Below are 11,602 nucleotides of genomic sequence, written 5' to 3' on the forward strand. Positions count from 1 at the left end.
AAGGTGGTGACACAACATGAAAGTAAATAGATAGTCCCTTCGCAGAGGGAAGGAGTGATTTGAAGAGGTGCCAGAGCTCAATTTTTAAAACAGAGATAAATGATAATTTTGAGACATGCCCCCTTCTCATTCACTTCACGACCATTAGTTATCAACATTTTCCATGCTAAGCACGCTAGTGGCGGTTCCCAAGCAATAAAAGTAAAGGTTTACTCCCCCTCCACCAACAATCACATTCCATGGCTTGTCTGAAACAATGGGTGTCATCCAAACCAACAGTCCCGGGGTAGTTTTGTTTAATTATTTGCATTTTTGAGTTCGGGACTGGGAATCCCTATTACCGCCCATTTCCTCGGGCGATGGCGAGTGAATAAACACTCGACCTGAGGATAACCCGCTTAGCACGGAAGATATCGACCACCTCCTGTCGTTCCATAAACGATCTAGGCACACAAAACGGATGATTTTTTAGAAGTTTTTAGAGGTGGCACATGCAAATTTACTTAGGACGGCAGGGTAATACCGTATATAGGTAGGTATGGTGGACTCATCTGGAATAACTTTGGGTTCAAGGTTTTGATGTACAAGCAGAATTCCCACTTAGTACAGGCGAAGGCTAGCTATTAAGGTTGGGAAGCGGCCAGTTAGAGAGCAACAACGATCATGACCAGGCATTATGCATAAGTAACATTGGACAGTAGCGTGAGTAGGATATGAACACCATGAACATAAACATTACAGAGGCTATGTTGGTTTTGATTCAACTACATGCATGAACATGTACCAAATCAAGCCACTCGAACATTCGGAGGAGGATACCATATCATCATACTACATCACAATCATTTTAATGCTATGTTGATATCCAAGATAAATCATTATCAACTCCCAGCTACTTATGCATGGCATGAGAAACTATAATCTCTAATTGTCATTGCAAACATGTTTAATCATAATGCATATTTACACAGACAGAACAAGTCGAGTTCATACCGGTTTCTCTTTGCCACGGGCAGTTCATCGAATGTCGTCATTATTGACTTTAACTTGCACGACCGAATGATATGAAAATAATAATAATAGTGCAAGAGTGCCGTGGACTAAGCTGTAATCTGCAAAACATTTTATTCAACAGGAGAAGACAAGGTAAAATGGGCTCTTTATTAGTTCAACAGTTATTCATATGAGAGCCACTCAACATTTTCATTGTGATCTTCTCCTCGGTACAACTCGAATAAAAAGAAAATTTTTTAGAGAAACACACTGAAATATTTTTGGAGTTTTTGGTTTTCTTCAACAAGCAAATAGAAAGCAAAAACGAGAAAAACTATTTACACGGGAAAGCTCCAACAAGCAAAAGAGGAACAAGGAAATCTTTTTGGGTTTTCTTTTTAATACTACTAAGCATGCATAGAAAGTAAATTACTACAACGATTTTTTTGGTTTTTTTCTAAAGTTTATCAAACACACAAGAAGAAAGCAAGAAAATAAATCTAAGCATGGGTGTTACAATGAAAAAGTGTGAGCACCGACAGATAGAATAATATGTGAACATGAATATAATGTCGGTGAGAAACACGTACTCCCCCAAGCTTAGGCTGTTGGCCTAAGTTGGTTATCGATCAGTAGCCTGGAGGGTAGTAGGGATCCTGAGGAGCGGGCATCCACTCATCCCACTGCGGAGGTGCCTATGCAGCCTCGGCAGCAGCCTGAGCATTCCAGTAGGCGAGGATGTCTGCAGGCATAACCCGGTATCTGCCCCTGGCAACAGAATCAAACAGAGCAGGTGCAGCCAAGGGGATAACATCACGAGTGTCAACGCCATAGACCAAGTTATAAGGAATGGCAATATCAGGACTATCATGTGCAAGAAAGTGATGGTGATACATGGCTGCACGGTCTAGGTAAACTGTGGTAAGAGGGACATCATGGGGCGTATCGTAACCTCGAAGTGAGCCGCCAACCGAGTAGCAAAAATCCCACCATGTATTTTACCCTGAGATTTATTAAGATGGAGGCGACGAGCCACAATAGCTCCCAAGCTATAAGTGTTGTCGCCCTCTATTGCCCGACGTAAAACAGCAAGGTCTGGTGAACTAAGTGCACCCACCTTCTCCCTAGCAAGCAAGCATTTGGTAATGAAGAGTGCAAAGTAACGAATAACAGGAAAATGTAAGCCACCGACAGTGATGGCTGACACTCTCCTCTCATCACCCACTGTCAAAGTGCGATAGAAATCCTCAAACTCAGCCGGATGCTACCTCTTGAGCATGCATTGGTTTTCCCTTAAAGAGGAAAGGGTGATGCAACAAAGTAGCGTAAGTATTTCCCTCAGCTTTTGAGAACCAAGGTATCAATCTAGTAGGAGACAACACGCAAGTCACCTAGTATCTGCACAAACAATCAAGAACCTTGCAACCAACACGATAAATGGGTTGTCAATCCCTTCACTGCCACTCGCAAAAGTGAGATCTGATAAAGATAATAAGATAATTTTTTTTGGTATTTTTGCCGTATAGATTGGAAAGTAAAGATTGCAAAATAGTAAACGAGATGCGATGTAAATAAAAGAGATGCAATATAATAAGAAAGAGACCCGGGGGCCATAGGTTTCACTAGTGGCTTCTCTCAAGATAGCATGTATTACGGTGGGTGAACAAATTACTGCCGAGCAATTGATAGAAAAGCGCATAATTATGATGATCTCTAAGGCAATGATCATGAACATAGGCATCATGTCCGTGTCAAATAGACTGAAACGATTCTGCATCTACTACTATTACTCCACATATCGACCGCTATCCAGCATGCATCTAGAGTATTAATTTCATAAGAACGGAGTAATACATTAAGCAAGATGACATGATGTAGAGGGATAAACTCAAGCAATATGATATAAACCCCATATTTTTATCCTCGATGGCAACAATACAATACGTGCCTTGCTGCCCCTACAGTCACTGGGAAAGGACACTGCAAGATTGAACCCAAAGCTAAGCACTTCTCCCATTGCAAGAAAGATCAATCTAGTAGGCCAAACTAAACTGATAATTCGAAGAGACTTGCAAAGATATCAAATCATGCATATAAGAATTCAGAGAAGAACCAAATAATATTCATAGATAATCAAGTTCATAAATCCACAATTCATCAAATCTCGGAAAACACACCGCAAAAGAGTATTACATCGAATAGATCTCCAAGAACATCAAGGAGAACTTTGTATTGAGAACCAAAGAGAGAGAAGAAGCCATCTAGCTAACAACTATGGACCTGAAGGTCTGTGGTAAACTACTCACGCTTCATCGGAGAGGCTATGGTGTTGATGTAGAAGCCCTCCGTGATTGATTCCCCCTCCGGCAGATCGCCGGAAAAGGCCCCAAGATGGGATCTCACGGGTACAGAAGGTTGCGGCGGTGGAAAAGTGGTTTCGTGGCTCTCCCTGAAGGTTTCAGGGTATAAGAGTATATATAGGCGAAAGAAATAGGTCGGTGGAGCTTCGTGGGGCCCCCAAGGGTGGGGGCGCGCCTACCCCCTGGGCATGCCGTCCTGCCTCGTGGCCGCCTCGCGGAGTTCCAGACTTCAACTCCAAGTCTTCTGGATTGCGTTTGATCCAAGAAAGATCCTCGCGAAGGTTTCATTCCGTTTGGTATTCGTTTTCTGCAAAACACTGAAATAGGCAAAAAACAGGAACTGGCACTGGGCCTTCGGTTAATAGGTTAGTCCCAAAAATAATATAAAAGAGCATATTAAAGCCCATTAACATCCAAAACAGATAATATAATAGCATGGAACAATAAAAAATTATAGATACGTTGGAGACGTATCAAGCATCCCCAAGCTTAATTCCTGCTCGTCCTCGAGTAGGTAAATGATAAAAACAGATTTTTTGATGTGGAATGCTACCTAGCATATTTATTAATGTAATTCTCTTTATTGTGGCATGAATGTTCAGATCCATAAGATTCAAAAAAGGTTTAATATTGACATAAAAACAATAATACTTCAAGCATACTAATAAAGCAATCATGTATTCTCAAAATAAGATGGCCAAAGAAAGTTATCCCTACAAAATCATATAGTCTGGCTCTGCTCTATCTTCATCACACAAAATGTTTAAATCATGCACAACCCCGATGACAAGCCAAGCAATTGTTTCATACTTTGGATGTTCTCAAACTTTTTCAATCTTCACGCAATACATGAGCGTGAGCCATGGACATAGCACTATAGGTGGAATAGAATGGTGGTTGGGGAGAAGACAAAAAGGAGAAGATAGTCTCACATCAGTTAGGCGTATCAACGGGCTATGGAGATGCCCATCAATAGATATCAATGTGAGTGAGTAGGGATTGCCATGCAACGGATGCACTAGAGCTATAAGTGTATGAAAGCTCAACGAATGAAACTAAGTGGGTGTGCATCCAACTCGCTTGCTCACGAAGACCTAGGGCAATTTGAGGAAGCCCATCATTGGAATATACAAGCCAAGTTATTATAATGAAAATTCCCACTAGTATATGAAAGTGACAACATAGGAGACTCTCTATCATGAAGATCATGGTGCTACTTTGAAGCACAAGTGTGGTAAGAGGATAGTAGCATTGTCCCTTCTCTCTTTTTCTCTCATTTTTTTATTTGGGCCTTTCTCTTTTTTTATGGCCTCTTTTATTTTTTTTATTTTTCGTCCGGAGTCTCATCCCGACTTATGGGGGAATCATAGTCTCCATCATCCTTTCCTCACTGGGAGATTGCTCTAATAATGATGATCATCACACTTTTATTTACTTACAACTCAAGAATTAGAACAAAATATGATTCTATGTGAATGCCTCCGGCGGTGTAACGGGATGTGCAATGAATCAAGAGTGACATGTATGAAAGAATTATGAAGGTGGCTTTGCCACAAATACGATGTCAACTACATGATCATGCAAAGCAATATGACAATGATGGAGCATGTCATAATAAACGGAACGGTGGAAAGTTGCATGGCAATATATCTCGGAATGGCTATGGAAATGCCATAACAGGTAGGTATGGTGGCTGTTTTTAGGAAGGTATATGGTGGGTGTATGATACTGGCGAAAGGTGCGCGGTATTAGAGAGGCTAGCAATGGTGGAAAGGTGAGAGTGCGTATAATCCACGGACTCAACATTAGTCATAAAGAACTCACATACTTATTAAAAAAATCTATTAGTTATTGAAACAAAGTACTACGCGCATGCTCCTAGGGGGATAGATTGGTAGGAAAAGACCATCGCTCGTCCCCGACCGCCACTCATAAGGAAGACAATCAATAAATAAATCATGCTCCGACTTTATCACATAACGGTTCACCATACGTGCATGCTACAGGAATCACAAACTTTAACACAAGTATCTCTCAAATTCACAACTAATCTACTAGCATGACTCTAATATCACCATCTTCATATCTCAAAACAACCATAAAGAATCAAACTTCTCATAGTATTCAATGCACTTTATATGATAGTTTTTATTATACCCATCTTGGATGCCCATCATATTAGGACTAATTTTATAACCAAAGAAAATTACCATGCTGTTTTAAAAGACTCTCAAAATAATATAAGTGAAGCATGAGAGATCAATAATTTCTATAAAATAAAACCACCGCCGTGCTCTAAAAAGATATAAGTGAAGCACTAGAGCAAAATTATCTAGCTCAAAAGATATAAGTGAAGCACATAGAGTATTCTAATAAATTCCGATTCATGCGTGTCTCTCCAAAAGGTGTGTACAGAAAGGATGATTGTGGTAAATTAAAAAGCAAAGACTCAAATCATACAAGACGCTCCAAGCAAAACACATATCATGTGGTGAATAAAATATAGCCTCAAGTAAAGTTACCGATAGATGAAGACGAAAGAGGGGATGCCTTCCGGGGCATCCCCATGCTTAGGCTTTTGGTTGTCCTTGAATTTTACCATGGGGTTCCTTGGGAATCCCCAAGCTTAGGCTCTTTCCACTCCTTATTCCAAAATCCATCAAATCTTTACCCAAAAACTTGAAAACTTCACAACACAAAACTTAAACAGAAAATCTCATGAGCTCCGTTACTATAAGAAAATAAATCACCACTTTAAGGTACTGTAAATAACTCATTATTTATTTATATTAGTGTTAAACCTACTGTATTCCAACTTCTCTATGGTTCATACCCCCCGATACTACTCATAGATTCATCAAAATAAGCAAACAACACACGAAAAACAGAATCTGTCAAGAACAGAACAGTCTGTAGCAATCTGTATCAAACGCATACTTCTGGAACTCCAAAAATTCTGAAATAAATTGGTGGACGTGAAGAATTTGTCTATTAATCATCTGAAAAAAGAATCAACCTAAAATCACTCTCCAGTAGAACATAGCAGCTATTCTCGTGAGGGTAGAAGTTTCTGTTTTTTTACAGCAAGATCGCAAAGACTTCACCCAAGTCTTCCCAAAGGTTCTACTTGGCACAAACACTAATTAAAACATAAAAACACATCTAAATAGAAGCTAGATTAATTATTTATTACTAAACAGGAACAAAAAGTAAATAACAAAAATAAAATTGGGTTGCCTCCCAAAAAGCGCTATCGTTTAACGCCTCTAGCTAGGCATAAAAACAAGAATAGATCTAGGTATTGTCATCTTTGATATGCAATCCATAAGTGACGCTCATAATAGATCCATAAGGCAATTTAATTTTATTTCTAGGAAAGTGTTCCATGCCTTTCCTTAATGGAAATTGGAATCTAATATTTCCTTCTTTCATATCAATAATTGCACCAATCGTTCTAAGGAAAGGTCTACCAAGAATAATAGGACATGTAGGATTGCAATCTATATCAAAGAACAATGAAATCTACAGGCACATAATTCCTATTTGCAACAATAAGAACATCATTAATACTTCCCATAGGTTTAATAATGGTGGAATCCGCAAGATGCAATCATCAAACTCATGGAAACCTAGCACATCACACAAAGTTTTTGGAATAGTGGAAACACTAGCACCCAAATCACATAAAGCATAGCATTCATAATCTTTAATCTTAATTTTAATAGTAGGTTCCCACTCATCATAAAGTTTTCTGCGGATAGAAACTTCTAGTTCCAGCTTTTCTTTATGGGATTGCATTAAAGCATCAACGATGTGATTGGTAAAAGCTTTATTTTGATTATAAGCATGAGGATAATTTAACACGGATTGCAACAAAGAAATACAATATATCAAAGAACAATTATCATAATTAAATTCCTTGAAATCAAAAATAGTGGGTTCATTGCTATGTAAAGTTTTGACCTCTTCAATCCCACTTTTACCAACTTTTGCATCAAGATCTAAAAACTCCGAATCATTGGGACGCCTTTTAACTAAAGTTGACTCATCTCCAGTCCCATCTTTATCAAGATGAATATTGGAAAACAAAGATTTAATAGGAGTCACATCAATCACTTTTAGATCTTCATTATTATTTTTATCATAAAAACTAGAAGAACATGCTTTCACAAAGCAATCTTTTTTAGCATGCATCCTAGCGGTTCTTTCTTTGCACTCATCAATGGAAATTCTCATGGCTTTGAGAGACTCATTATGTCATGCTTAGGTGGAATAGTTCTAAGTTTCAAAGAATCAACATCAAGAGAAATTCTATCCACGTTCCTAGCCAACTCATCAATCTTAGGCAATTTTTCTTTGAGCAAAGCATTGAAATTCTTTTGTGAATTCATAAATTCTTTAACACTAGTCTCAAAATCAGAGGGCACCTTATTAAAATTTCCATAAGAGTTGTTGTAGGAATTACCATAATTATTAGATAAATTACTAGGAAACGGCCTAGAATTAAAATTTCCTCCATACGTGTTGTTACCAAAATTGTTCCTACCAACAAAATTCATATCCATAGATTCATTATTATTCTCAATGAAAGTGGACAAAGGCATATCATTAGGATCATAAGAAACACTTTTATTAGCAAACAATTTCATAAGTTCATCCATCTTTCCACTCAAAACATTAATCTCTTCAATAGCATGAACTTTTTTACTTGTGGATCTTTCGGTGTGCCATTGAGAATAATTAAACATAATATTGTCTAGGAGTTTAGTAGCTTATCCTAAAGTGATTTCCATAAAAGTGCCTCCTGCGGCCGAATCTAAAAGATTTCTAGAAGCAAAATTCAATCCAGCATAAATTTTTTGTATAATCATACATAAATTCAAACCATGTGTAGGGCAATTACGTATCATTAATTTCATTCCCTCCCAAGCTTGTGCAACATGCTCATGATCAAGTTGCTTAAAATTCATAATATCGTTTCTAAGAGAGATGATCTTAGCGGGAGGAAAATACTTAGAGATAAAAGCATATTTGCACTTATTCCATTAATCAATACTATTTTTAGGCAAAGAAGAGAACCAAGTTTTAGCACGATCTCTAAGAGAAAACGGAAATAGCTTCAATTTAACAATATTATTATCCACATCTTTCTTCTTTTGCATATCACACAAATCAACGAAGTTGTTTAGATGGGTAGCGGCATCTGCACTAGGAAGGCCAGAAATTGACTTTCATAACAATATTCAACAAAGCGGTATTGATTTCACAAGATTCAGCATCGTTAGTAGGAGCAATTGGAGTGCTAATGAAATCATGATTGTTGGTATTGGAAAAGTCACACAATTTAGTATTATCTTGAGCCATCGTGACAAACAGCCAATCCAATACACAAGCAAACAAGAAGCAAGCGAAAAGAGACGAACGGGAGAGAGGCGAAGAAAAGGCAAAGGTTTTCGAAAATCGTTTTACAAGTGGGGAGAGGAAAATGAGAGGCGAATGGCAAAAAATGTAATGCGAGGGAGAAGAGTTTATGATGGGTACTTGGTATGTCTTGACTTGAGCGTAGATCTCCCCAGCAACGGCGCCAGAAATCCTTGTTGCTGCCTCTTGAGCATGAGTTGGTTTTCCCTTGAAGAGGAAAGGGTGATGCAGCAAAGCAGCGTAAGTATTTCCCTCAGTTTTTGAGAACCAAGGTATCAATCTAGTAGGAGACAACAGGCAAGTCACCTAGTATCTGCACAAACAATCAAGAACCTTGCAACCAATGCGATAAAGGGGTTGTCAATCCCTTCACGGCCACTCACAAAAGTGAGATCTGATAAAGATAATAAGATAAATATTTTTGGTATTTTTGTTGTATAGATTGGAAAGTAAAGATTGCAAAATAGTAAACGAGATGCGATGTAAATAAAAGAGATGCAATATAATAAGAAAGAGACCCGAGGGCCATAGGTTTCACTAGTGGCTTCTCTCAAGATAGCATGTATTACGGTGGGTGAACAAATTACTGCCGAGCAATTGATAGAAAAGCGCATAGTTATGAAGATATCTAGGCATGATCATGAACATAGGCATCACGTCCGTGTCAAGTAGACCGAAATGATTCTGCATCTACTACTATTACTCCACACATCGATCGCTATCCAGCATGCATCTAGAGTATTAAGTTCATAAGAACGGAGTAACGCATTAAGCAAGATGACATGATGTAGAGGGATAAATTCAAGCAATATGATATAAACCCCATATTTTTATCCTCGATGGCAACAATACAATACGTGCCTTGCTACCCCTGCTGTCACTGGGAAAGGACACCACAAGATTGACCCAAAGCTAAGCACTTCTCCCATTGCAAGAAAGATCAATCTAGTAGGCCAAACTAAACCGATAATTCGAAGAGACTTGCAAAGATATCAAATCATGCATATAAGAATTCAGAGAAGAACCAAATAATATTCATAGATAATCAAGTTCATAAACCCACAATTCATCAGATCTCGGCAAACACACCGCAAAAGAGTATTACATCGAATAGATCTCCAAGAACATCGAGGAGAACTTTCTATTGAGAACCAAAGAGAGAGAAGAAGCCATCTAGCTTAACTATGGACCTGAAGGTCTGTGGTAAACTACTCACGCTTCATCGGAGAGGCTATGGTGTTGGTGTAGAAGCCCTCCGTGATCGATTCCCCCTCCGGCAGATCGCCGGAAAAGGCCCCAAGACGGGATCTCACGGGTACAGAAGGTTACGGCGGTGGAAAAGTGGTTTCGTGGCTCTCCCTGAAGGTTTCAGGGCATAAGAGTATATATAGGCGAAAGAAATAGGTCGGTGGAGCTCCGTGGGGCCCACGAGGGTGGGGGCGCGCCAACCCCCCTGGGCGCGCCCTCCTGCCTCATGGCCGCCTCGCGGAGTTCCAGACTTCAACTCCAAGTCTTCTGGATTGCGTTTGTTCCAAGAAATATCCTCGCGAAGGTTTCATTCCGTTTGGATTCCGTTTGGTATTCCTTTTCTGCAAAACACTGAAATAGGCAAAAAAACAGAAACTGGCACTGGGCCTTCGGTTAATAGGTTAGTCCCAAAAATAATATAAAAGAGCATATTAAAGCCCATTAAACATCCAAAACAGATAATATAATAGCATGGAACAATCAAAAATTATAGATACGTTGGAGACGTATCACCAGCCTAGGCTCAGCCAATCTCCCATCAGACGGGATCATGCATATGTCACAAAATTCAGTAAGTGGTATCTGGTGGTTTTCAGCATATAAATCAAAGCTCACTTCAGGAGGATTATTTCTAGGTAAGAATGTAAAGCTTTGAACAAAGACATATGTGAGGATTTGGTGTTGGTCACACTCATCTGCGATGAAGTCGGTGAGACCGGCGTTGGCAATGAATTGCATGAACTCATGAATTCCAGCTTCTTGCAGGAACGGGACGTGCGGCCATTCGCACGGTCGTACCTCCGCCAACCTCCGAGGGTGGAGATCATTGTCAAAAGACTCCCCAATAACACCCTTGGAGTTCTTCTTAGAGCCAAATTTCCTGAAGATATTCATGTCCGCGTACAATTTTTCCTATGAACAAGAATCTAAATTTTTAGTCCACAAATTTTTTCCAACAAAACTTCACAAAACTAATAACAACTACTCATAGGGATACATAGAGGCCATAGCAAGCATTCAAACTACTTAGAACACTAAGAATTGAACATGCAAGCACATCTACAACAGCACCAAGAGTAGCTATTTATTCAAAGCATAAACCACTAGAACAAAAACTAATTGGACAAATGATGGAGTCACATACCAAGCAATAATCCCTCGAAACAGTTTCGGAAACGGAGCTTCGAGCAAAGAGATCGAAATCCACGGGTTTGAGCTCAAGAACACGGGAGGGAGAGCAAGAGTGATTTTTTCTGGAGGTAGGTGACAATGTGGGACGAAGAGATAAGTGAGGGGGCCCACGTGGGGACCACAACCCACCAGGGCGCGCCTGGGGGCTCTGGCGCGCCCAGGTGGGTTGTGCCCACCTGGTGCACCTCCCTCTGGTAATTTTTGCACCAAAAATTCTTAAATATTCAGGAAAAATCATATAAAATTTTCAGGGCATTTTGAGAACTTTTATTTTTGGGTCTTTTTTTATTGCACGGGAAATTCAAAAAAAGACAAAACATGGCATTTTATTTTATTTAACTAATAAAAATAGAGAATAAAAAGTAAGGGCAGAAGGTAGTGCTTACTAA

Source organism: Triticum aestivum, chromosome 4D (genome assembly GCF_018294505.1).
Source record: "Triticum aestivum cultivar Chinese Spring chromosome 4D, IWGSC CS RefSeq v2.1, whole genome shotgun sequence".
NCBI lineage: Eukaryota > Viridiplantae > Streptophyta > Magnoliopsida > Poales > Poaceae > Triticum > Triticum aestivum.